We start from the raw sequence: 27,490 nt of genomic DNA on the forward strand, positions 1-27,490 counted from the left end.
TCTACAATTCACTGAAACAATAGAGCACACGGGTTTAACAATAGTGCAGTCCAGATTGGCAGGGGGAAGCTGTCATATGCTGTTAGCTGCATTTGCTCAGCATTGTTACTCATGCCATCCATTTCTGCTGGTAGATGTATGAACTGTTTGCTCTCACTGGGGTTCTGAAGGAACAATAGTGCAAGGCACAGCGTTGACGCAAGGTTGTTTAATGAACCTTGACTAGATACGCACCTCCGAACGATGTTGCCGGGCTAACTGCCGTTTTCTTATTTGTTCGTTCAGCAGGCCTTTTCATTAGACATTTCATTACTGTTGCTCATTGTTAATCTAAATATTAAACTTGAGCTTGGGTTGTGCTTTGGACATGACGATATCTCAAACTGTGTAGCCTGTTGATATGCGTGCCATTATTTAGCTATGCAAATGATAAAATGGGCCAAAAAATAGACATAGCTATCAGTGATGCGCGGGTCAATGTATAAACAACCCGCACCCGACCGACGTTTTCAACTAACCCGCCCGCAACTCGGACCGCAAAAAAAAAAGAAGAAAATATTGTACCCGACCCGCTTCCTGACCCGCATTTTTTAAAAGTAGTAAATGCTCATCGTAGCTCATTGGGCCATTGAGAAAATGTTTCAGGCCCTGGCGTGGTGCGCTCAGAGGTGCAGCAGCGAGAGCAGGCAGTTCTTGAGGCGGCCCATCATTTTCCATTTCAGCTCCAGATGCATATTATTGATGAACGCGATGTTTATGTTTCGACCCGGCTTGAAGAATTCATCAGCCCACATTTGGAAAACATTTGGAAAAGTGTGAAAGCCCTTAGGAGCGCAAACTGTTATTTTTCTGAATGCTGTATGATATAGCCTAGTGTTATGTAATACAGGCTTGATTTATTCATTTATTTCGTTTAATTTTCTTAACAATTAAGATGCTGCATGTGTTTATCCAGTCTAATCGAAGTGTGCGTCTCTCCCCCGACTTTCCCAACAAAAATCCCGCCCCCTCTCAGAAAATACATAAAACTGACTTTAAATGCGTTTAAAAGTAGCCTATTAAAATGGTACAATGGCATTGCTCAGTTCAACGTTTTGGGAAATCGGGCATTTTGTCCCGCGTCAGCATTTATTCAAAAGTTAATAACGCTCAACATTCAAAAGGTAAATAAGGATTTATTGACGATCCGACCGACCGTGACCCGAATATCATTAAAAATATTTTTGGATGACTCGTAACCGCGGGTAACCGCGGGTGGCCGCGGGCACCCGCTCATTTTGGATCAACCCGCGCATCACTGATAGCTATATAAAGACTTGAGATCAGCAAGTGACCACCTATCAATGCCTAATAACTCCTTAGGTGTCTTTAGCATAGGCAAGCATCATAAATATACTACTGTTGCATTCTTTTCTTTTCTCTCATCCCTTCTGCATTTGATTTCTTGTGTTTTAATGGGCTCTTAAGTGCAACATCATGCTTTGCTCTTGAAAAAATGAGGAATGAAAACTTTAATTTCTGCTTCCAGCCATGGATGAAGTTTCACACGTTGAGATGAAACTGAGGACAAATCTTGAGATGAAAGAAAATCAGTGCCATGTATAATAACAAGCATTCTTTCACCAGGACCGAGAGACCCTTCCACCTCACCGTATGAGGTTCGAATTTCTCAACTTGATTGTTTAGGACCTTCAAATGACATTATAGCCCCTTTTGATCGCAGGGAGGTATGTTTTATTTTTCTCTCAGCCCATTGTTTGTGGTAACCCACAGCAAGGCAAGCCAATCCTATCCATTCGCTTGGCTGTTCAAAATTAAAGGTTCAGAATGTGCTTTGTATGTGCGTCTAGAGTTTATGGGGTTGGAGAAGGGCTCGAGTAAGGATTTAGTGTGGATTTGTCGAGCACAGAGTTCAAGAGGCAAACAGCAATATTTTTCTTCAAAATGCAGCATGCGCAAGATCCAGGCCATGCTGAAGTTCTCAGAGTTGAGTTCACAGACCTTCAGTTTCTCTCCGTCACGCTGTAGCACAGAAAGATTTAATCCAGTAAGAACGCTCTCAGCTACTTCCTTTACATCTGCTCTCCCTGCTTTAAAAGAGAGAGGGATAGGTGAGCCATATTGGTTTGCGTTACCAAAGTCTGAAAAAGTATAATCCATTCTTCTTCTACACCTCCTGCCTCAACATATTAAACCCACTGTTCCGTAAGAGGCTGTTTGGATCTAATTGAGGCCATAAACTCTGATAACGGTGGTGCAGAGGGACAGCGTGAAGGACCTCTTGTGCATGTCGTGCCCTGCGTCAGTCTCTCTTGGCTTGGTGCTGTGAGTCACAAGAGGTGCCCATCTATGTTCTTACATCAGTCAAAAACACAGCAGGCTATGTACAATTTGAAATAATTGTTTGAAATATATTTAAAATGTAATTTATTCCTGTGATGGCAAAGCTAAATTTCCAGCATCATTCCTTCAGTCGTTGATCCTTCCGAAACCATTCTAATATGCTGGTGCTCAAGAAACGTTTATTATTATTATCAATGTTGAAAACAGTTGTCCTGCATATTATTTTTGTGGAAATCATGACAATTTGTTTCAGGATTCTTTGATTAATAGAACATTGTTTTTTTGAAATGGAAAACTTTTGTAATATTATATAGGCTATGTTGTAGTGTGTTGTGTTTCAAAGCTGTAATCAAAGTATAGAAAATGGAACATCCCTTGAATAGTGTCTGTTCTTGCATGGCTTTTTCATCATACTTTCTTTGGTCTGCTCAGTCCACTTCTGTGACAAAAGAGCACACTCAGGTACATACTATATTATTGATTCAAAAAGTAGAAATGCATTTTCAAGTATCTCTTGTTTGGAGATGCGTATTAACAGACAGTATTCTTGTGTATTCATCACCGATACATAAAGGACATATCATTCCTTTGATTAGGCTAAAGAGAGAGGAACCTCTTTGGATCAGCCAGAATAAATGTAAAGCTAATGAGAATGAATAATGCATGCAGTTGAAGAGGGCAGAGTAATGTGCGTACACCTCTACTGAGGTACAGACAGTCCCAGCAGGCTTATGCTTTCCCACTGGAGGTCTGTGCTAAATGATTACTGCAGTCAGAAAGTGTCTTCTGATTGGTCCACCGTTCTTGGGTGCTTGGGAGATTTGCATTGCATTCTAATCTGAGGTTAATGGCTATGTTTTGGTATAATTATATTGACCCACGTGACGGAACTTTGTCTAACAAATGCATTAATCTGTAATGAATATGGCACTATATTTGTGTTCATTTAGTTAGCATGATAATTGTACTCACAAGATCTATCAGTGTTGTAAATCACACACTGAAGCTTGATTATCATTTTTAATGAGATGTTGTTCGTTCAAATACAATGAGGATTACTGTCTTTTGATTGGCCACAAGTAATATAGTGTTTGATATTCCTGACATTTTGGGTTACCATCTTTGCTATGGTGCTTGTCACTATTTACTTCCTTCTTTTACATTGTGTCAGTTGTGTGTTGTGTAGCATAGTGGTTAATGACCTGGACTGGTTATAGTCGATGACCTTTCACCACGAGCAAAAGCACAAAGCTAAAGTTCCTCCAATGGGGATGACCCTGTAATAAGTGTACTGCAGTGTTCATATTAATTAATCTGTTCTTTTTAATACAGGGATCCCCAAACTTTTTTGTCTGCTGAACCCTTTGACAAAACATTTTCTTAAAGTACTTCCTACAAGTTAATGTTTCAACAATTTAGCAACACATTTGCATGTTCACTGGAAAAAGTTGGGCTAACTCAAAATGTTTGAGGTTATCAGTTGCATATTTTTTTTTAGTTATGACCTTCCAATTTTAAGTAAGCAGAACTATCAAGTTTTGAGTTTTTAGTACTCATGCATGTTAGTTGCTCATACCTTGAAGTATTGAGTTAGCTAACTCATACATTTTGGTAGCAATTAACATAAAAAAAAGGTAATTAACTAAATATTTAGAGTACTTGCAAACCAAATGAGTCATTTACTTCACTGTAAACCCTAAATGATTTTTCTTTTAAGTTAAGAAATATTTTGCTGGCTATAATAAACTAATTCAGAAAACATGTTAACAATAGCATGCTAACATGTTAACAATAGCATGGTATAGCACTTACTGAATGAGCACTTCTAGATTAGCATGACAAAACATGAATCACTACTAAATCTCCCTTACCATTAATCTTGCACACACATACACACACACATTATATAACACTTAATTTGAGCATTTACTCTCCCTTTTAAGTGCCATGGGCAAAGCATGCTGGGAAATAAAAAAAAATCCCAGCCCAGTTTCAGTTAAACTTAAATTAGTCTAAATGAAAGGAAATTAGTTCATACAATTCAAAACAACAAAACAGTTCTGTTTACTTTAAGTTTACTTCGGTTTGCTGCAAACTCAAAAGAAAGTTCTAAATACACATAATAGTTAATTTAACTGAACTAATTTGTTTAATTTAAGTTTGTCCTACTCAAAGCAATTAAGCATTTTGAGCATTAGGTTACAGTGCACAGAGTTTATATATATATATATATATATATATATATATATATATATATATATATATATATATATATATATATATATATATATATATATATATATATATATAAATATATATATTTTTTTTTTTTTTTTTTTTTTTTTTTTTTATTTATTTAATGAATGATTAGCTTTTCATTAACTTACAAACCCCCTACAGTTTTCTCACAAACCCTATTTGGGAAACCATGTTTTAATAAATCAAACAAAAAGACAGAACAAATTCTTTGCTGAATGATCTCTGTATCATTATAGAACCATTTTGTGCACTTAACTTTGGTCAAGCTTCATTACTGACTGGTTGTTATAGTAGAGTTAGACACATTTGCAATTGGTAAATAATAAAGTATTTTTATTTTCAATTAAAATATTTAAACTGTGCATTCAATCTTTAAATGTTACCAAAACCCAAAACGTTTTCCATCCTCAATATTCATTTCATTAATATAAAATGAGTGTTTTAATATAAAACACTCATAATCTGTAGATGTGTATGCCATGCTAAACCTGTGTGTGTGTGTGTGTGCGTGTGTGCGTGTGCGTGATAACACTGTTTAGGATAACATGCAATCTCCCCTTCTAAGGTTTTAGCTTGAGACTATTTTTAGCATCTATGGTAAGCATATTGAAGTTGGCGATGATATTCAGTTTTCAGTTTAAGTTTTCAGAGTAATTTATCCACCCTGTTTTTTAGTTTCTCATCATGTTTCATTGAGATGAAGTGAACAGAATCCGGCAGAGACATTAATGATATGGCTTCTAGAGGTGTGAGGGGTTTATATTTTTCTAAACGATTGATTATTCAGCTATTAACACATGACACATTTTTATTTTCTTGGCAAATGCGGAATGCCCTTAGCTATCGAAGCAAACATGAAACACTTTTCCACCTGAGTTGCTTTTTATTATTGCACGTTAATGATTTAGAAAATACCCATTTTAGGATGTCGTCAGGATGTCGAATGTGGAATGCTAAGAGACGTAGAATGAGGTTTCAATTGATTTTCCTTTGTGAGTTGTGTTATACTATATGCTGTAGTGTGGAAGAGCCCATGGTGGAGTCATGAATGAAGAATCCTGTTTCTGAAGTAGATGAGAGCTATTCATAGTGAAATCCTGTGGGGTGTTTTCCACTGTCTGTTGTGCTAGACATTTGAGGCGATTAAAATTCACTCATCTGAAAAACAGATAAAGGCTGCTCACTATTCTCTTCTCCACTTGTCTGTCAGAGCTTATGGCTAAGATAAGGAGTTACATTTGATTTCAGCATCGCTGCCAAACTTGGGAGTGTTGAAATGATCCAGACAGGTTCATTGATGCAAGGAATTTCCAGCAGCATCCCTCAAACAGATCACACAGGTCAGGATAGTTCTCCAGCGAAAGATCCCTTTCATGCTTTCTGAGCCTTGAAGGTTAATCCAGACCCCATAACCATTTTATTCAATGGTTTGATGAATGAACTTTCTGTGTTGATTTATTCCTTGAAAAGGGAAGTTGGGCAGGGCAATTTGAAGGGTTTAGCCTTAAAAAATAGGCAATAGCCTTAAGTTTACTTTACAACAGAACAACTATTTGCTACTTGCTATTGGTATAGTTGATGTGAGGATGTAGCAATTCACTCAACTCAAGATGCAATACTATTTACGATACTAATTTCACGATATGATTTTCTTCACGACTCTCAATTTTTTTCAAGACAAATTTTAAAATGAAATATTATATTGTCCTTTTATTTTTCAGACAAAATTCTGCATATTTAAATATATTTATATATAAAATGTATTATGCATTTTAATATTATATTTTATGTAAAATAATAACTGAAATTGACATTTTTAAACAAATCCTCAAAAAGTCCCTTCAATGAGATCTTCCAATGATGTTTTCTTGGGAGAAGGTTGTTTCAGCTTCTTCGCCCTCATCCTGCACTGAGGAATAGTAGAAATAAGACTAGGCCAAATTTAAGTACAACAGTGACAGGGGTTTCACATTGCTATAAAGGCAAGATTTTGATTATAATTTGTATCATTACACTTGCAAGAGTTAGAAAAACAGAACACATTTAGATAAATATGCCATAATGATCAACTAATTATTGGGAAAAAAATCCATGTATAGAGAAAGAGATAGTAAAATAAATTCAACACCTTCGTTCTCCTTCAGTCTGTGGAATACATCCTCGCGCTGGTCTTTTTCTTGATGAGGAAGAGCCTGGAATCCATTTACTACGGAAGGAAACAGCCTTGTATCTTTAGAGTCATCGTAAACTACACGCTTGCCGTCGCCATGCTTCTGTTTGACGGTGCATGCACACAGGTGCGCTTACGCTCAATTCCATTTGAATGAACTAAAAACATTCACTGATTTCACTCTTCTTCGCGCCAGTATGCATACACAGTCTGTAACGCTATAGCTACAACTTGCGAGGTCACAGTATATGATTTCAGCGTCCCTGCTGTTTAAAACGTGGATCGCGATTCGTTTAACTGCATTACATCCCTAATGTGAGGTTATATTAAGAGGGATACTTTTTTATTATATGTATTTTATTTTAATAAATATAACATGAGAAGAAGGGTTTAACGATTCCAGAAAATGTTATTTATGTTAAGATTTTAAATTGTAATTGGTTATTGATTACGATAAACTGCAATCCATTTTATTATCTTATTTTATTTATTTTTTTACTTTTATTATTATTATTATTTTTATTTGTTATCCACTGGAAGACTGTGGACAATCTGTGCCATTAGCTATATCTTAGTTGTGGCAGCCATTGAAGTTTGACTATAGTTTGGATCTGAAGCGAAAGAAAGATTAAGGAAGTTAACCCTTTTGAGAGATGAGATGTGAGCCATATAATATAGGACCTGACTGAGTAATGATATTTCCGTACAGGAATGCCTCAGAATAGATCTTCGGGCACATGTATGCTTGGCCTTTAAAAAAAAAGTTTACTTCACAACCCAGCAAAACAATGATTTGCTACTTGCTACCTACTTATAATATTTATTAATATTCTTTTTATTTTTTAATTAAGCTAAAGAAAGATTAAAGAACCTTGTTTAGAGACCTGGGTCATTTTAATATAGGAACTGACAGAGGAACTAATGATATTCCTGTACCCGGAATGCTTCAGAATAGATCTTAATTCTTATGTGTTCCCAGGTTTTATTTTAATGCACCTTCTTTATGCAAACTAATCAGTCCTAGAGCACAAGGTAACTACCTGTTTCCTAGTTTAATCCATTTATGTGCCATTGATGTATATGTTTAACTGAAAATAGACAGTATTTCCTTTATCTCCTGGAGACAGGTACTCCAGTCTCTTGGCATGGCATTTCAAGCCCTTTCAGACCAAAGAGAGGCAGGCACCTTGTAGCCATATGGAGCAGGAATGCCACTGAAGAGCCTCTTTATCTTCTCAACATGGATTGAATTTGAGGGCCTTGTTTTCAGACACAAAATAGCAGTCCAGTGTGGCTTTCTGCATAGCTGTTGATGCTGAGCTTTTGGCTGGCGCTGCACATCGGGCTTCTTCAGTAAAAGAAGGCAGGGCGAAGGGAAGAGAGTGGAAAAATCGGTTCTGGCTGTCCTCAACCAATAAGATGAGTGCGTATAGATATTCCCCCCTTGCTTTGAGTGGGATTTAGACCAGCTACTCTATTGAGTTGCCTTTACAGAAGTGATTTGAGCGCTGCCAATAGTTCAAAGCCGCCTTTATCCTTGGCTAAACAGACCTTTCCAGGCCTAATAGCATTTTCCTAGCTTGTTTTTAGCATTTGCCAACATTTTTTATGTTGTGACAGCTCATTCAGCGCCTAATGCTTTGCTGTCAATGCAGTTATATTCCAGGGTTGCTGTTTTCCTGTGTTCATGTTCTTTATTGCAATTCTTTGATTATTATTTAACAGCCTTTTATCACCGTGCTTTTAGTGAATGTTTTTTTCTTTGTTTTTGTTTTTTTTGACTATTGCTTCTAGGATCTTTCATTGCATGCTCGATCAGTCATCTTTCCATTTTCCCTCCATTTAAGCCCTGTTAGAGAGAAGGCTCTCTGAGAGAACCTTGACAGAATATTGGATTTACTCAATATGATACCAATATGAAGTCTTTCTGTTTTTATTGCACTGTGTAGTTCTAGTTTCATCTTACAAAGCTCACCGATATTGTTTTTTGTTCTGCTAGAACAAACTTTGGCAGATCTCATTGGCACATGTTGTATGCCTGCCGACTGCAGATGGCCAAGGGTTATGAAAGTTCCATGATCCATCTATATCATAACAAAGCACTGTTTTCTTTTGCCTATATAATTTCAGACCATGATCTAAGTGAGTCCGAAATTTTATGCCATTGGATTTTGGCTGTGCTTCATGTCCGTGACCATCCCACTGAGTTGCCTGAAGTTTTTGGGAACATTCCAAGAATTAAGGCTCCTTCAGTAAACATTTACACCCCTGTCACTCTTAAATACAGCTGCTGTGGTTGGACAAACATATTAGAAGTGTATCTCAGTCTCATTTTAGAGCCATGAAGATTGATGTACTTCAACCTCTGGCTTGAGCTATTTCCTTAGTGTCCCAGCCAACAATATGCTGTATATGAAATGTTCATCATGTTGGAAGAGTTCAGGTAAGCTGCAGATCTACTGAGAATTTAGTAGATTCTCCGACTGATAAACGTATTAGTGTCTGAGGGGCTAGAAAAACAAAGGCAGTCTTGTGTGCTCTATCCGATCTCATTTAGCCATATTAGTGTATGCTTGCCAACCAGCTAACTGCACGCAATCCACATACTTTATCATTTAAAGAATTTACTTAAGGACACAGTGTGAGATCATTTTGTCAAATAATAATACAAATATATTATTTTTAAAAATATATTTTTTTCTGCTCTAATATATTTAAAATATATATATATATATATATATATATTTTCCTAAGTTTAACATGCAAATACATCTACATTTAATGGCAACCAGTTTGAAATAACTTAATTCTGTGAACTGATGTGGCATCTTATCGCAGAATTATTTTAGTTTATAGTATTCTATACAGTGATAAAGGCTGTCAATTGACATCGCATTATAAATATACATTATCCTTATGAAAATACCTGAGATGGCTTGAAGAACACAAATATAAACCATATACTGTCACAATGGTGTGTTAATTCCATGTCTTTATTGGTTGGGGATTGGTTGGGGATTGGTTGGGGGGGGGTTGGAGATTGGCACAACTATCGTGATTCAGTATCAATTTGTATGTATATAGCCTACTATACATATAAGGAAAAATAAGTTTGTCTTTTTAGCACTATTTTAAACGTTTCTTGGTTTAAATTATATTAGCTTGCATCCATTAATATTCACTTGTGTTTGCTTATATAAGTATCATTAAAAATATTAGGATGCACTTTATTAACTTTTTAAAATTTCACATTTAAAGAAGTCTAGTGTTTGATCATGTCTAAATATTTATTCAAATGCAAAACCTAAAAATAAGTAAGAAGTTATGATCTGCAATACTTTTTTGAGCAAGACTAGATACATGTATATTCATTAAAGAGCCATACAAGCACCTAGTAGGTAAACCATGGCTTTACAAATGAAAATTATTATTTTACCAGCCACAAAATGACTAATTTGCCTCTTTGCATTGACATTCTCTATTTTAACATTGATTACTACACTAATTGCAATATAAATAATACAACATATTTTAAGTGGTCATTAATGGACCATTTAATTATTGCACAAATAGTAGGTCTATTTAGTAAAAGATATCCTCAAAATATTCAATAAATATTACTAAACTAAAATATAGATCCTTTATTTAATTGAAAAATACTTAAGGTGTATGGTCACATTTGACCACCAATGAGTATGAGTGTGACCAATTAGTAAGCAATGAGGGCTAAATACAAGAAAAACATTAACATTAATGCTAACAATTTTGCATCTCCATCACTCTCCATAATAAAATGATCCTGTAAATATGGTTGCCGTAATAATAAATTACTGCAAATACCTGTATAGTAAAATTGTTGTGTATCAGCTTTAGCCATTCAGATACATTGACAGAGCGCTGGTTTGTTTAGAAGCTCCGTGAACCACGTGACTGCGCGCGCCGCCGGGAGATGAGAGCATGTCGCAACTCTGTTTTTCAACCCCTCTGGCTTTAACTGTTATGCCACATTAGCGCCAAAACGTTATTTATTGTTTGAATTTCGTACTCAATTTTAAAAGCTTAGACTTTCATATCGAAAGCGGGATTGGCGTGAGATTTTAAAAAGTTAATGAATAACGACGCGCAATATATAGGGGCCGGTGTTGATTTTGTGGTGCACAGCCACAAATTAGTTTATGTGTGGGAAACACTGATAATGAATAAGTAATAGGCTATTTTCTACCCTGGTTTTGAGCCTAGCTCCTGGAACGTTCGGTTTTAATGGGCGTGCCGCATTGAAGACTTAAATGTAAACGCCCACTGCTATGATTGGATTACAGTTTTGATATTATAATGAGCTTCGACTACCTTACACATGAGGAATTGTTTTGAAAACTTCCAATGTGGATATAACCGCAAACCGTGCATAACTAATACAGCACCCACAAGCCAAGTACTACGTGCATCAGCAAAACTTCACCTCAGACAAATCAGCATTTTCAAAACTTCCGTGATTGTATTTTGTATTTCTTGAAATCGCAGCACAATAAACCAACAAAACCTCAAATACAAAGGATACTCCAGCCTGTGACAGCGTAGTAAGTTATATTTAGTTAGACACGTACATAATCAGTAGATATCAAACATAACAATGCAATACTATCACATAAAAAAATATTTTACTCACATAATTGTGTTGCATCATTCCTGTCAGATCCAGGAATTAGATTAGGGTTGTCGCAATATACCGGTATTGATATTGATATTAAAATGAACAGTATACATATGATAGTATGACACGTAAATAATCCAGCGCCAGTATCTGGTTGACATCCCAACGTACAGTAATGCTGGTTGCCACCTGTCATAAAACACATACACATTCATACACATTATAGTTTTTTTAATCTCATCCTGTCTGCAAATTAAATTTAAGGATTTCCTGGAATGTCTTAAATTTTATTACTCATATGAGTATCACTTGTGGACTTTCTGCACGAGGGTGCCCTCTGGTGTTGAGTTTGAATGAAACATGAGTGTGAGTTTAGCGTTCCATTATGCTCACATCGCCCAATTAGAAAAAAATCTGCTCTCAAAAGATATTTTACTTAAGTAAACATATGATAATTCATATGCTTTTATCCATATGAGCACACTTTTGGACTAAAAGCCCAGAGGGAGATAAATATAATAAAACACAAAAAAGCTTCAACAGTTAACCAGTTTAACTTTTTATGCGGCAGTAGCAGCTGCGCGCTGAGACTTCTTGTGTTTTATGACAGATGGCAACCAGCGTTACTGTACGTTGGGATGTCAACCAGATACTGGCGCTGGATTATTTACGTGTCATACTTTCATATGTATACCGTTCGTTCATTTTAATATCAATATCAATACCCCGGTATATTGCGACAACCCTAATTAACACAATAACGATATTTGTTTTTTAAACATCACGATTATTGTCAATACCGACACTGTAGAGCAGATGTTAATGGCTAGTATGGCAGTGCTTCTTAACACAAGCCTGCAAACTTTCAGGACAAAAATGGTGATGTCCATAACATTGGGACATTTTATCGCAGTTGACTGCGTTTTATTAAACAAGTCTAGTTGAGGCATCCATCAGATATTTTAAACAACCAACAAGGACTTGAAATGCTTAGTAACTGAGTGCAGAGAGTACGTTTGAGTTATGCTCTGGTGGATCTCCAGATGAACGCAAATCATTTCTCAATCTTCATGAGTAAACTAAACCCGTCATGATTATAGCTCTTACATTATATGATGTGGCAGACGACTAGTTGTCCAGTGCAGTTCCGTTCATTCAGCACGGGTTTGTCAAGAATGCGGTTGTGAGTCTTGAAAATGTGCAGGTGTCAGTTTGGTTATAGAATGGGGTTGTCAAGTTCATAGAAAGAAAAATGCTGTATGCATGCAACTTTATTAAGCGGCACTGTCATACTAGCCATTAGCATCTGCTCTAGTTTTGTTTTGTGTGAAACATGACAGGGGACTGGGGATAAACATAAACTGTGCGTAATAGACATAATCCATTATGGCGATGCTCTGTTCTAAAAAAATGTTTGTAAAAAAAGTAATGATAGAATTAACAAGTTAAGATAGGTTTGAGTAGTTGTTGTATGCAGCTAGTTTTTACTGCTACTTTTCTAAACAAAATGACTTAATGTTTGCCTGGTGGACGATAAAATAAGTGAAAAAATCATGTGGGCTTGCATCACAGGATTGATAGTGGACTCGCTTTACTTAGACCTGTAAGTAACAGCCTAGCAACACCACAGAACACCTTATCAACCACATAGCAACACACTAAAAACAACTCCGAACAACCTAGAAAATGCAGAATGGCACCCTTGCATTGTAGTGGCAGTTTCTGTATGGACGAGCACCACTCTTTGTTGTGACTCGTAAAACTCAAGTTATTTTTTATAATTTTTTTTGGTGCTTTTAGCTGCACAGAATTGACATGCTTCACCTTTAATAAGTGCTACTCAGATCTGCCAGCCCAACCTTAACCTGTGTTCCCCAAGCACTTCACTGCTTCTGTGTTGCTATGGTGCTGGTACTATGACAGATAGGTGTTTTTTATGGGTGCTAGAGTTTGTGGAGAGTCTTGGATTTCAAAGTGTCTTAGGTGTACAGATGGACAGATGTTTGGAGAACACTGGTGCAGATTAATTCACAGTCTGGCCAACTGTGCCACTCAGGACGTAACATCAACATAATCATGTCAGTGTCAATGCAATGAGAGGGGACAGACAGGACGCACCCCACATGTCGCTGTCTGTCTCATAGCAGGTGGACATTTATGAGAAATCAAATTAGTTTGGTGGAGTTCACCACCCACAATCCCTTCACATATGGTGCACATATAAACACCGGCAGATACGTCTCGTGTGACTTAACTACCCGACATGGCCCCATGTCAAGTGTTAGACATGATGCAGCTCTTCTCTATTACCTCCTCGTCCTGTCACGTCTGTGCTGACATATAGATTTTATGTTTGTGAGTTCACATTCAGTGTCCTGAAGGGAATAAAAAAATCAACAGGAAATGAGCTTGTACGGTGGAAGACGAACCCTTTGCACTTCCCGCTGTTGAAGTTTCTTTGATTGAGGCTGCATTACTATAAGACATGGTAAGAAACGCTGAGTGAGATTGTTTTGCAGTCCTGTGCATCTCAAAACTAGTCTGCAGGGTTATAGGAACCTTCTCTGATTTGACCTCTCTAGTCCTTCGTTTATATTATCCTTTCTTTTTTCTTTTTTCTTTTTAGTGTATAATTCTGTATGTGCCCCTAACAGACAAAAGTTTTAGAGAAGGTCAGAATTGTGTTGGCTGTACATTTCAAAGAAAATTAGAGAGGAGAGGACCTCAGACCTGATTTGCACATAGATTGGATTGGCGGCTTTAATTTGGACTCCAGTCCAGGTTAAAGCAATAGTTCAGCCAAAAATGAAAAAAAGTCTTTCATCATTTACTCATCCTCATGTAATTTCAAAGCTATATGATCTTCCAGATCATTTTTTGAATCTTTTATTTTAGGGTTTTAATACAATGACAACAATATAAAAGGCCACACTTATTGTATTTTTTATATTATATTATATTTTATGAATTATTATTATTATTATCAATATAGTTTATATTTACAATTATTTAATTTTAAAAAGCATGTAGTTATGATATAAAATAATGTCTTTATAATATCACACTTACTGTTTTTCACATGGCAAAAAGTATATAATTTTTAAAAATAATTATTAGATAATTCATACACTACTATTCAAACGTTTGGGGTCAGTAAGAAACAAAATTATTTTATTCAGAAAAATGCTCAAAAGTGTATTAAATTGATCAGTGACAGTAACATCTTATACATTGTTACAAAAATCTCCTTTAAAGGTCCTGTTCTTCGTGATCCCATTTTTCAAACTTTAGTTCGTGTGTAATGTTGCTGTTAGAGCATATATAATACCTGTAAAATTATAAAGCTCAAAGTTCAATGCCAAGCGAGATATTTTATTTAACAGTTCCCTTTCAAAGCCTACAGCGAACGGCCAGTTTGGACTACATCCCTGTACATCCTGCTTTAATGACGTCATAGAACAGTTTGTCGACTAACCTCCGCCCACAAGAATACGTGAAAAAGGGGGCGTGGTCTTGTTGCTCCCTCTTGGAGAAGAGGAAGTGTTGCGTTCGGTTCGGTTCGGTTGCGTTTGTCGCCATGTCGTTCAGACGCTGTTATTTTCATCCCGGAGTCAAATAACCTTTGTTTGGCCTTCAGGGGCTGTAGTTTGAGCGCGTTCATCTCCCCGTTATGGTAAGAGGCGTGACCTTTCCGGGCAATGTGCGCTATGCTGCTGTCGAATCACAACACGGGAACCGCTGGCACAATCAGAACTCGTTACGTATTTCTGAAGGAGGGACTTCATAGAACAGGGAAATCTTTCAAGCCGTTTTGAGGACAGTGAAAACAGCAGTATACAGATAAGTAAATTGTGTGAAAAATACTGTGTTTTTTTACACATGAAACATGAACACATTTTATATTGCACACTGTAAACACAATCAAAGCTTCAAAAAAACACGAAAAACGGGACCTTTAAATAAATACCAGCCTTTTGAACTTTCTATTCATCAAATAATTCTAAAAAAAATGTGTTTCCACAAAAATAATTTGCTGCTCAGCAATTTTCAACATGGATAATAATAAGGCGTTTCACACCAAATCAGCATATTAGAATGATTTCCAAAGGACCATCACAGGATTAAATGACATTTTAAAATACAACCCCAAATAAAATAAAAAAGAAGTGATTTCTAAAAATACTTTGACTTGTATTTCATTGCAGACAATATGAACACAAAATATTTCATGTTTTGTCTGGTCAACTTCATGTCATTTGTAAAAATGCATCCTTTCCTGTCATTCAGACCTGCAACACATTTAAAAAAAAGTTGGGACAGTAGCAATTTAGGGCTAGTAATGAGGTAAAAGGGTTAAATAATGATGTGATTTGAAACAGGTGATGTCAACGGGTGATTGTAATTATGATTTGGTACAAAAGCAGCATCCAAGAAAGGTCTAATCCTTTAGGAGCAAAGATGGGCCGAGGATCGCCAGTTTGCCAACAAATACGTGAGAAAATTATTGAAATGTTTAAAAACAATGTTCCTCAAAGAAAGAAAGGAAGAGATTTGGATATTTCACATTCAACAGTGCATAACATAATTAAAAGATTCAAGGAATCTGGAGGAATTTCAGTGCGTAAAGGACAAGGGCGCAAGCCTAAGCTGAACAACCGTGATCTCCGATCCCTCAGGCGGCACTGCATCAAGAATCGTCATTCATCTATAAGCGATATCACCACATGGGCTCAGGACTACTTTGGCAAACCTTTGTCAAGAACCACAATACGTAGTTACATTCACAAATGCCAGTTAAAACTGTACTGTGCCAAAAGGAAGCCCTATGTTAACAGTGTCCAGAAGCGCCGTCGACTTCTCTGGGCTCGGAGGCATCTGGGTTGGACCAACACACTGGAAACGTGTACTGTGGTCAGATGAATCAGTATTTGAGGTATTTTTTGGGAGGAATGGACACCGTGTGCTCCGGACCAAAGAAGAAAAGGATCATCCAGACTGTTACCAGCAACAAGTCCAAAAGCCAGGGTCTGTCATGGTATTGGGTTGTGTCAGTGCCCTTGGCAAAGGTAACTTGCACTTCTGTGAAGGCACCATTAATGCTGAAAAGTACATAGAGATTTTGGAGCATAATATCTTTTCCAGGGACGTCCATGCATATTTCAACAAGACAATGCAAAACCACATTCTGCACACATTACAAAGTCCTGGCTGCGGAGGAAGAGGGTACGGGTACTTGACTGGCCGGCCTGCAGTCCCGACCTGTCTCCAATAGAGAATGTGTGGCGCATTTTGAAGCGCAAAATGCGACAACAAAGACCCCGTACTGTTGCCCACCTTAAGACTTGTTTGCAGGAAGAATGGGACAAAATTACACCTGAAACACTTCCTCACTTGGTGTCTTCAGTCCCTAAACGTCTTTTAAGTGTTGTGAAAAGGAATGGCAACATTACAAAGTGGTAAATGCTTTACTGTCCCAACTTTTTTTTTAAATGTGTTGCAGGTCTGAAAGACAGGAAAGGATGCATATTTACAAATGACATGAAGTTGACCAGACAAAACATGAAATATTTTGTGTTCATAATGTCTGCAATAAAATACAAGTCAAAGTAAATTTAGAAATCACTTCTTTTTTTTTTTCGTTTTCCATACTGACCTTTTTCTAATTTGGGGTTGTATATCAAAATATATTTAGTCCCTCACTTTTACTTCGTTCAGTCAGGACAGTGTGGGACGGTGATGTAGCAGTCCTTTAGTTCTGCCAAAACGTGTTGCAGGTCTGCCAGCCTGCCCTTACCTCATTCACTATTTAAAAAAGACATGTCAGACAGATAAATTACTAATGATTAAACTCTCTAGCCACCTTCCTGAATTAGTCATCACATTTCAGAATGAACGTAGATGTGCAATTCTAGCAGTACTTCATCAAAGCTGTTCAAATGTTTGTTGTGACTATCCTATAGTGAGTCATTTTGTTTATAATTTACACTCTCATTACGCTGAGATTAACTGACTTCCTCTTCAGCAGGGGTGGAGCTGAATTCCAGGCAGTTAGGACAGAAAGCCTTGAATGCTCCTTAGCATTTCCTTCCTGGACTGATTCAATGCTCCTTGTTTTTCTGTGTTTACACCAAAACTCCAGCAACAGCACTGTGTTTTACTCTACCGTTCAAAAGTTTGAGATTTTTTTCTCTCTTATGCTCACCATAGGACTGCATGTTTTAATAATATTGTATAATAATACTATTACAATTTAAAATAATTATCTATTTATCTTTTTAATCCTGTGATGAATATTACTGAATTTCCAGCACCATTACTCCCACGTTAAATGATCCTTCAGAAATCATTCTAATTTGATTTGATTTGGTGCTCAAAAAAATTTGTTTTATTATCAATGTTGAAAACAGTTGTGCTGGATGCTTAATATTTTTGTGGAAACTGTGATAAATATTTTTCAGGATTCTTTGATGAATAGAAAGTTAGAAATTTCAAAAGAACAGCATTGATTATGAAATAGAAAAGCCTTTACTATCACCTTTCTTTAATGTGTAATTGCTGAATAAAAGTATTGATTTAGAAGAAAAATATCTTACTGAACCCAAACTTATGAATTAATCATATTTCAGACTGTTTTGGTTTGGTGGTGATGACATTTCAGTAATAATTGATTCTTAAAGGTCCCATGACATGGATTTTTATTTTATGTTTCCTGAGGTGTACTTATATTGTTAGTATAATTTTTACATCATAAAATGTCATAATTTAGAAATAAAGGCATTTGAAGGGGCGTGTCTGCTGTGAGACTTCATTCTAAACGCCCACTGTTGTGATTGGCTGACATCTTTGCATTTGAAATGCATATTACACGTGGAACCCCTCTCGAATGCTTTTACTACGTTTTTTTTTTTTACTATTACAGCTGTCGAGATTAATGAATCGTGAAAGTGTTGATAAGAGCATTATATTTAGTTCCCTTTCGAGAGTACACTCGTATAGCAAATGTGTTATACATTTGTTTATATGCAACGATCTATTCCCATCACTTGAAAGGTTGCAGTGATGACAGACAGTCTGTTTATCGCGTGAATGCCGTGATCTCATCAATGCAGCGCTATTTCTCTCACAAAATGCTTTCACCACAACTAACAGCAAACACAATATCGATATGAATACAGTAAGAGCTTTGTTGTGCGGCATAACAGCGTCATTCATTATAACCGGAGTTTGGGCAAGTGTGCAGATACACTCGCGATGTGTGATTGACAGCTCCGAACATTGTAAAGAGTGTTCTTTGATCGCTCTCTGTAGTTAAATAACAGATTTGTTTCATGCTACTAAGAGAAACAAGGGGAAGTTGATCGTTTAGTCACTGACTTGATTCACTGATGCATAAACAGTATTAAACGTCTGTGTGAACTTGAATAATTAGCTACACATCAGAAATCACTGATCACAGATCAGGCATTAATGAACACTGTTACTCACTGTTTGTGGCGGTGCTGTCGAATCCATATCGTAATAGTCTGTTTGTAAAGCCTGTACTGACATTGCGAATGTAAAAAATAAACTGAATCCATTTCTCAAAATTCTCTGTGTGGGCAAAGCAGATAAAGGGGAGGTAACCTTTCCCCGTACACTCTGGCTCTTGGGCATAATCATATGGGAACCACTTTTGGTGCTATATAGCACCATATCTTAACATGTTCTGTATATGGTAGCGGTGCTATATATCACCTCAGCCAAAGAACCGCTGAAGAACCACTGAAGCACCAAGATTGGTGCTATACAGCACTTACAGAGGTTGCCGTAAGATTACGAGCCAAGAACCACTTTAAGTGCCATATAGCACCATTTTTTTAGAGTGTATGACGACATATAGGGAAGATTCCAGATTGGCCCATCTGAGCTTTCATTTTCTCAAAGGCAGAGCAGGACACACATTGCTTGGTTTACACCTATCGTCATTTCTAGCCAACTGGGGACCATAGACAGGCTCATATTAATGTTTTAAAAAAACTCATGAAGTGAAATTTTCACGTCATGGGACCTTTTAAATGCTACGTCTTCGAAAGCTAGGATTTGGTCATTAAAAAAAGGAGAATCAGATGTTGGATGTTTTCATGTTACTTGGCTGATGAATGGAGAGGTGTTGAAGTGAAACTAAATGGTTTTGGCAGCTGTATGGTTGCGCTGTTTGGGTCACACTTCCAGGAATCCAGCTGTAATCAGATGGAGCATGCTGGATATCTCTGGACATGACACAAACATGGATGCACGCAGATACACTAACAAAAACAAGCCATTTCTCTCAGTACTGCCTCTTCCTTCCTGCATTAATGAGGGTTTGATATCCGGCTGGCTGTGGGCAGCTGTGATATCTCCTGGAGATCTACTTTTTCATCTACTAGAGCATCAGATAATGACTATTCTGATCCTAAAAATAATTCAAATCAGCTCAAGTTGCCCACACAAGATTAGCAAAAGTGTTTACATTTTTGCATTTTCTGAATGCTGTGATGTTCTATGCAGAACATAGTGTTCTTCACACATACAGCATGTTATGTCTTGTCACACAATTCAATTATAAAACTGTAAAAATAAGAAATGTTATTATATATTAACATTATTATATTGTATATTGAATTGTTTTCTCGTCTATCCGTAGGTTTTTATTTTCATACTTTTAAACACTACATGACTTGGATCATAGGAGAAGTTTCTGAGTTCCATGAGATATTTAGAGATTGCACTACTATACCAGCATAACTGGTCTCACCTCAGCTTCTTTTATAGATTTGTTTTTGTTTTTACAGAGATGATTGTTGCCTCGGGAGTCTCTTTGGTACATCCCCAGCTTGTTCTGTAACTTCTGTGAGCTGCGGCTAAAATTATAATTTATGATGAAACTAGATTCAATGATACTTTCATAAAGAGCATGTTTTACAGGTCACGGTTTGTGCGGTACTTGTCAGAGACTCGTTTATTGTTATAAAAGCAAGTCACGCACAATAATGCCCTTTGTTTTTCGTAATGAAAGAGCAGTCTTTCTCCATAGTGGAGTAGGGGGAATGAATTAGCTACGCTTGAGCTATTGGTTTATTATCCACAAGCTCTTTTGTTGTGTGCCATTAATCTATGATTAGAAATCTAAACAGGCAATTAGGAGGCAATATTCCAGAAATCAAAATCCAATCTGCCGCTAATCAAACACACCTTCGTAGTGGGCTGCTGAAATTGAATGGCAGTGGGCTGGAATACATTAGAACTAATGATGCCCCAGTATCACTCTCTTTCTGTTTTATTCTCTTTTTCTCTCTGTGTATCTCTGCAAAATTTGTCCCATTGCTTTTTGCTTGTCTTCTCACGTTTTGTCTCTTTGATGGACACTACATAACTCACTCTGTTTGCTACATGTAATACACACTACATGCATAAGTTTGTAGACATGGAGAGAATTTAGAAGACCTTTTAAAAGATGCACAGAGGGGAAAAAGCCTTGTTCTTACAATCAGTATTTTTCATCTTGTCATAATCCTATTTTCATGAGTAAAAAATTACAAATAGATAAGCAAATAGATACGTAAATATATTTACAGTGTATATATATACAGTGTATATATATAGCCTGGATGCCAGCCGAGCTTAGCCCCTTCCACAACATTTGAGGTCGGGTAGTTTGGTCGGTCTGTACTTGATCCGTTGTGGATGCTCGAACCAGAGCTGTTCGGACCAATCAAATTGTCAGGGCGGGCTTTATACGATGATGGACAGATGATTAACAGTAACACAATCATCCACGTCACCAAAGAGTGCTTGAGTTGAATTTGTTTACTAAAAGGAGAACTTGTTCGTATATGCATTCACCTTCATTATTTCTCTCAAAAATGATGATCGTGTTGTAAAGTACTCTGTGTATCCGTAAATTCTTTTTACAACACCGGCAAAGATCTTCTTCTATTTCCTCCAGCGTGCGTGCAGATGAGTTCTGTTGACAACTATGCGTTGCTCAACATACGTCACTTACTCCGTTGCTCTGATTGGTTGTAAGTCTATCCAATTGAGTGCATAGGCATTTTCTTTCCTGGTTCGGTTGAAACACGCCCCATAATCACAGCCCAATGGAGCAGTATCACACTCATATTCTGACTATAATCTGAGTATGACAACGTCAGGCTAATATATATATGGTTGTGTGTATATAAATATTCAAATACACTTTTTTCAAGGGCTCGTTAGATTTATCAAAAGTGAAAGACATTTATAAATAAATGCTTTCTATTATCAAAGAATCCTGAAAAAATGCATCACGTTTTCCACGTTTCCAAGTATTAAGCAGCACAACCGTTTTCAACATTGATAATAAGTCATGTTTATTGAGCATCAAATCAGCATAGTAGATTGATTTCTGAAGGATCATGTGACACTGAAGTAATGGCTGCTAAAAATTCAGCTTTACTATCACAGGATTAAATTACATTTTAAAAAATATATTCGAAAAGTGTATTTTTAAGTAACTTTAGCCATGGTGATTTAAATATTTATTAATATATTTCTATATTACAGTTTCTCCAAAGAGTATATTTCAGAGAAAGAGCAAGATACTTTGAATTTAAGGCATTTATATTCATAAATGTATTAAATGTAATCAGTGTTTAATAAACGCATTCATTAGTATGCCAAAAGATACCTAAATATACAATCATAATATACAAGCAACAATACAATAGCTGATGCTGTGGAGCCTTTCTCCTCCGCTGCCTCCAAAGCCCCAAGGATCAGATCCAGTTTCTTCATGTAGCCTGTGCTTTTAGGGCTCATATGGATCCTGAGAGAATATTGCTTACAGATGGGCCTTTCACATGAGGTATGAATAGCCACACCGTCTCAGAGGCACATACAGGACCGGCTGGGTTTCTAATGGATCATCCGACCACTCCTCAATTTCACAGGGCCGTCTCCGTGACGCCGTAACGTGCAGATGGTTGATCAAGCTCACAGACGTTGTTCCTGAACGCTTCAGCCGTGCACTGCATGCATACACGGAACAGCACTGCAATGCATTAGTCAATGGGCCATGAAATGCCAGTCGCTTTTAGCATTTGTGAAGTATAGTTCAGGTGCTGAGAGGCTCTTGACGGACGTAAGTAATGTTTTTGCTTCGAGATGGATGACTACAACACCAGTTCACAATGGCTATCCGTTATAAATCTATGTATGTGACGCATACGGCTTCATAAATATAGAACCGTGAGGAATATAACCACCTTAAACAGTTTGAGGCAGAGCAGGATAGATTGCATTGAGCCCAGAGCTCTGTGTGTACGACGTCTCTCATGCACTGCGCCTTCGGTCACTGGATATAATACACAGCCTTTATCTCACGGCACAATATAAGTCGCGCTGTAAAACAACAAGGGTTTCCATGACAGCAGGTCCTTCCTTTTCCTGAAGCATGTGTTAGAGAGGTAGCTCGCTCACTGGTGTGACTTTGTGAACGCTTGCTCACACACACAAGCAATCATAAAGTCTATCGCTGATTTAATCACTTCTGAGTGGCTTCGCAAGATAAGGATGTGATAGACAGAAAGTGAGAATGGAGCAATCACTCATCCTAGGCTGTTAAAATGTCCATGACGCCCACTGCCGCTATCCAGCCCTCTGTGTGACTGTATTTCAGTGTTGTGCTTCTGAGGTAGGCTGGTCCCCAGGCATGATATTTGATCTGTTAACAGCTGGACCTTCAGTGGCAGAAGCAGCAAACAGGACAGCGGGAGCCAGAGCAGTGACAGGGGGAAGTCAAACACATGTCTTTCCTGCCCTGCCCATGGCCGCAGCCCGGAGACCCTGCATGAACCGATCTCTTGGCAAAGGTTCCCAGCGCCTCTCCCTGGAGAGACCACATTGCTGACTCGAAGCCAGAAAACAGTATTTGTAGTGTGTGCCTTTGTTGTTGTACGTCCATATGGGCCTTTGCCCTCCAAAACCCCAATAGCAATAGCCTGAAGTTGCTTCACCCATTTCATCCAGTGCTACTGTGCATTACTCCCTGTTTTTCACATCCTCTAGTAAAACAAACAACTCCCACATGCAAGATATGATCCCACTTCAATTGCAAAGTGATTCTGTAGGTTGAAAGTTGAATAAGCTATCAACCTAACTCATAATTAATTAATTTTGTTTGTTTGTAAATTATTTTATTTTATTTTATAGTCCCAGATAAAAACTAAAAAAAACTAATTGTGAACAGAATTTTGTTGTGGTAATTTCCAGAAATTTGCACACCAAAAAATTGCAATTTTTTTGTATAATTAGGACACCACCTTTACTGTATTATGTTGTTTATTTTGGACTATATTCTGATACATTTGAACTTTTAAAACAACCTATGGACTTGGAAAGGGGGGTGTTGGTTTTGGTGCACACTGCACAGCCTTGCCCAGTCTTTACAAATTAGTAATGTAATAATAATATATTTTCAAAATTGTTAGGCTATTAGATTGCTAGTTGAGCTAGTCTAACGGTGTACTATCTAGCTTTAATTACATGATTACTTTGGGTGGGCAATATGAGCACAATCTTCTAAGCAAAACTAATGCCTAACATAAGTAAAAAGCTCTCAATAATTAGGCTATTTAAAGGATTAGTTCACTTTAAAATGAAAATTAGTCCATCATTTACTAAACCTCAAGCCATAGGTGCCATTTTGAACTGCGAGAGGCGATATACTAGCCTGGCGTGGTCATACTCAATTCTAGTCAGAATTTGAGTCTGGTACCGCTCCATTGAGCTTTGATTATGGGGCGTGTTTCAACCGAGCCAGGAAAGACCTCAATTGGATAGACCCACAACCAATCAGAGCAACGGAGCGACGCGTAACGTTAGTTGTCAAATGTCAACAGAACTCAACTGCACTGTGTTGCCAAGTCCGTGTTTTTCTCCATGTCCGCGGGTTGAAGCGACCCCAATTATGTGATTATATAAACCCAGGAATGCGAATTTTAGCAGGCAACCTTGCCAAAATAACATATTTTGCCAACCAAACGCCATTTTTTTCCGGAGAACACCCCGGAAAGTTATTGTTTTGGGCTATAGTTTTGAGTAGCAATTGTGCGCGACATTGCAAAAACACTTGGAAACCCTGTATGCACGCACGCTGGATTAAGTAACGTTACAAGAAAAAGATGAGTGTAAACGATCTTTGCCAGTAATAAAATAATTTAAGGATACACAGAGTACTTACCAACACGATCATCGTTTCTGAGAGAAATAGTGAAGGTGAATGCATATACGAACAAGTTCTCCGTTTAGGATAAGAGCAAATTCAACCCAAGAGCCTTCGATGACGTGGATGATTACGTTACTGTTTATCATCTGTCCATCATCGTCTAAAGCCCGCCCTGACAATTTCATTGGTCCGAACAGTTTCTGTTCGGGCATAATTACTCCTCTATGGAGCGAGTCCAGACCGAATTGCCCGAGCAAAAAAAATTGTGGGCGGGGCTAAATTCGGCTGGCATCCAGGCTAGCGATATACTTTCTTCGCAAGTTGAATTTGGTAGGCGGTCTGGTGGAAGCTACATATTTTACTTTATAACATTTTAAATATGGTAATTTTTCCTACAAAAACACATCGATTTGTTTCAGAAGGCCTTTATTAACCCCGCGGAGCCGTGTGGAGTATGTTTATGATGGATAGATGCACTTTTTTGAGCTTCAAACTCATTGGCCCTGTTCACTGCCATTATAAAGCTTGGAAACATCTGGGGTCTCATTTATAAAACTTTCCGTAGATTGCATCCTAAAAGTGTACGTACGCACAAAAGCCAGAACCTGCGCAAAAATCCCTTTATAAATCACAGTCAGCAGAAGATTGTGCGTACGTGAATCTCCACCCTGTCTCCTCCCCGAAATCACCATATATGGAGCTTACAACGCCTATGCATAACCTCATCTGCATATAATTTCCATGCATATTCCCATCCACGTGACACCATGTTTAACACTGGTACAACACATTAAAAAATATTAGATACGGACTATAAATGCCATTTGTGCCTTACACAATACATTGCTGAAAATCATCCAATATCCTTTTTACATTTTAGAATAAATATATCCTATCAAAATATCCATAAAAACTAAATTTTATAAAATACTTTATAAAATACTCAGATAATGTTTTTAGAATAGAGTTGATTCATTCATTTCCACAGGCCAAATGTTAGGCTATTTTAATTCAAATCAAATCAAATGCATGCAGATAATGTGAACATATCTTTTAGGATGTGTTATTTTTAATGGAAACAGGCCTATTTATTGCAGTGTAAATACAATTGTCTGACTTGGCGCATCACTGACAAAAGTATTTTAAAAAGGAAACGTGTGCATCTTACCGTTTTCTTCAAGTTGTATCCTTCAAATACAGTGGTAGCTATTTTCTCATAATTTTGTGAAGTCAAAAGTCACGAAATCAAAACCTCCGTGCAGTTGCGGTTGTACAGTAAAGCTATTATCATTGGACCTATTCAAACCGGACAATGGACCGTTCGACCACCGAATCCTGCAGTGTCTGTAATATTGAAGTAAATGTGCATCACTGATCATCGTTCTTGCTAAAAAATATTTGGTCATAACATGAGATCTGTGAGATTGCTGTCATTAAAACAGCGTGTCACAGGAAAAGTTATCAAAAGTAGCACGTACACATGTCTATCTAAATTCTTATCATTTTTGTTTAACTTCTGAGTAATGTGTATATATTATATTTCATATTTCAGTGCATATCGCCATCAATGTAAATGTATCTGTATCCTTATGAATATAATGCTTTACAACTTTAATTAAATGAGGGATAATTAAATTATATATATATATATATATATATATATATATATATATATATATATATATATATATATATATATATATATATATATATATATATATATATATATATATATATATATATATATATTTGTGAGTCTTCTTTTTTTTAATTGCGATTATTTCGTGGTGAAATGGCGAATTATGTTAGCTTGGCTCCACCCCCCTATGTACTTCTGCTCAATTTTCATTTTCCTTCAGTACTCCGTCTGGGATTGCGGTATATTCTTTGGTTTTCTCCGGTCAAATTTTAACCGGTCCAATTAATGAACGGAGGGAGTGGCTGAGAACGATGACATTGATGTCGTGCGCTAGTTTGAGATGACATACGTTACGACCAAACGTTTGCGATTGGTTTTGGCAGATCCAGAGTGGCTCTGGGCATATCCAATAGTTTTAAACTTCAACAGAGTACCTGCCTTCAAGGAAGTTAACGCTTGTCAATGGAGAGTGGCCAGACTCTCTGTACAAATGAAATGTACGAGAGTCTGGTAGGACCAGGCTAGAATTATGTAGGACCACAAGAAAATGTGACATTTTGTTAATTTAGCGTTGTATTCAGTGATTGCGGAATCGCAGATTTTTTTTTTTTTAAGTCATGTTACATCATGTTATATTACAGAAACTATAAATGGTCAAATCATACATTTGTCTTTGTTTAGTTTTTTTAGTTAGTATTCAGGCTAATAAATTTACACTAGCTTTGCATAACACTATTTGATAAGATTAGCTTACCAACTTATTATCCTGCTATCTTAGCATACGTTGACTGATTAGCCTGCTAACTTGAAGTGCTGTTTTGATTATCCGTTTTGACCTAAATTCTACATATTTATTTATTTGTTTGTTTGTTTGTTTGTTTATTCATTATAATAACATTAATCAATAGCATTTGTAATAAATGTTTTGTTTTAACATTTTATTTTATTTACAACCGATTCGCCTGACACCGTAGCATACCATTATTATTATCTGTTAACTAATTATTAACTAATTAGTAGTTATGATGTTGATTATTTTTTGGGGGGGGGGGTTTCAACAGGTTTCACTAATTTGTAAACTCCTGTTTTTTTATTGTACAATCAGAAGGTTTTTTTTTCTTTCTTTCTTTTTTTGACAGCCTTTTTTTTCTTCTTACTGTGTTTACCTAGTTTTATAGGACAACAGGAGTGATATATGCTCTG

At 36.9% G+C, this 27,490-nt stretch overlaps 1 protein-coding gene across 50 annotated transcripts in view; it reads left to right on the forward strand.

The window, feature by feature from the left end:
• Positions 1-27,490, forward strand: part of arvcfb (ARVCF delta catenin family member b) — a 275,297-nt gene that overhangs the window by 148,115 nt on the left and 99,692 nt on the right. Inside the window, exon 2 of one of the 50 annotated variants that reach the window (XM_079813822.1) lies at positions 23,156-23,357. The exons of 48 other annotated variants lie outside the window; for them this stretch is intronic. The gene's annotated coding sequence lies outside the window, so the exon portion shown is untranslated. Of the gene's footprint in view, positions 1-23,155; positions 23,358-27,490 lie in introns of those variants that run through there. One more of the 50 variants, XM_079813827.1, reaches the window with a different exon arrangement.

Source organism: Gobio gobio, assembly GCF_949357685.1.
Source record: "Gobio gobio genome assembly, chromosome: 4".
NCBI classification, from domain to species: Eukaryota; Metazoa; Chordata; class Actinopteri; order Cypriniformes; family Gobionidae; genus Gobio; species Gobio gobio.